A 1,823-nucleotide genomic window follows, 5' to 3' on the forward strand; every position below is an offset into this window, starting at 1 on the left:
ACACCACAACACTACAACTCCCTTACAACACACTAGGCTGGTTGGTTGTTTGATTAGTTAGTCTGTTGGTTGGTTGGTTGGTTGGTTGGTTGGTTGGTTGGTTGGTAGGTTGGTTGGTAGGTTGGTTGTTTGGGTGGGTGGTTGGTTGGTTGATTCTTTGTTGGTTGGTTGGTTGGTTAGTTTGTTGATTTGATTTGATTGTGATTGTGATGGTGTTGTGTCTTTTGTACACTATGTTATTTTAGGATGTATTTTGTTTTCTAACTTTGTGTATATCTTTTGTAAATAATTTTATATCTGTATTTTGTATATTATGTTATTTTAGATGTATTTTGTTTTCTAAAATTGTGTATATCTTTTGTAAATCCTTTTTTATGTGACTGTAATAATAATAATTGTTCATATATTAGATGTATTTTTTTCAAAATTATTTATATATCTGGTGTCCATTTGTAACAGAATGAGAAATGTAAAGTTTAGTTTATCACACCGACTGGTTTGTTGGTTGGTTGGTTGGTTTCTTGGTTTGTTGGTTGGTTAATTTGTTTGTTCGTTTCTTGGTTGGTTGGTTGGTTTCTTGGTTTGTTGGTTGGTTAATTTGTTTGTTCGTTTCTTGGTTGGTTTGTTTGTTGGTTTGTTGGTCTGTTGCTTGGTTTGTTTTTTGGTTTGTTGGTTTGCTGGTTTGTTGGTTGATTGGTTTGTTCATGGTTGGTTTCTTAGTTGGTTGGTTTGTTGGTTGATTGGTTTGTTCTTGGTTGGTTTCTTAGTTGGTTGGTTTGTTGATCCGTTCCTTGGTTTGTTGGGTGGTTTGTTTGTTGGTTGGTTTCTTGGCTTGGGTTGTTGGTTGGTTGGTTTGTTGGTTGGTTCTTGGTTTCTTGGTTGGTTTGTTGTTTGTCGGTTTCTTGGTTTGTTTGTTTGTTGGTTGGTTTGTTGTTGGTTGCTTTGTTGGTTGGTTGGTTTGTTGTTTGTTGGTCCATTGCTTGGTGTGTTTTTTAGTTTAATGGGTAGTTTGTTTGTTGGTTCTTGGCTTGGTTGGTTGGTTTGTAGGTTTTTTGGTTTGTTGGTTAGCTGGTTTGTTGTTGGTTGGTTTCTTGGTTTGTTTGTTTGTTGGTTGGTTGGTTGTTTTGTTGGTTGGTCCGTTTCTTCGTTTGTTTTTTGGTTTGTTTGGTGTTTTCTTGGTTTCTTGGTTTGTTGTTGGTTGGTTTATTGGCCGTCTTTTGTATATTATGTTATTAGATTATTTTTTTCCAAAATTGTGTATTTCTTAATGTAAATAATTATACATGTGTATTTTGCATATTATATTATATTAGATGTATTGTTTTCCAACATTGTGTATATCTTTTGAAAATAACTTTATATGTGTCTTTTGTATATTATGTTATATTAGATGTATTTTGTTTTCTAACATTGTGTATATCTTTTATAAATAATTTTACATGTGTATTTTGTATGTCATGTTATATTTTTTTTTGTAAATAATTTTAGGTGTCTTTTGTATGTAATATTAATAATTGTTATATAAGATGTATTTTTTCAAAATTATTTATATCTTGTGTACATTTGTAAAAGAATTAGAAATGTAAAGTTTAGTTTATTACACCGACTGGTTTGTTTGTTGGTTGGTTTGTTTATTTGTTGGTTTCTTATTTGTTGGTTTATTGGTTGTTTTGTTTGTTTGTTTGTTTGTTTGTTGGTGGTTGGTTGGTTGTTGGTTGGTTTCTTGGGTTGTTGGCTGGTTGGTTTGTTGGGTGGTTGGTTTGTTTGTTGGTTAGTTGGTTGGTTGTTGGTTGGTTTTGGTTTGTTGGTTTGTTGGTATGTTG

This window comes from Branchiostoma belcheri, unplaced genomic scaffold, assembly GCF_001625305.1.
Source record: "Branchiostoma belcheri isolate BF01 breed outbred unplaced genomic scaffold, Haploidv18h27 scaffold170, whole genome shotgun sequence".
NCBI lineage: Eukaryota > Metazoa > Chordata > Leptocardii > Amphioxiformes > Branchiostomatidae > Branchiostoma > Branchiostoma belcheri.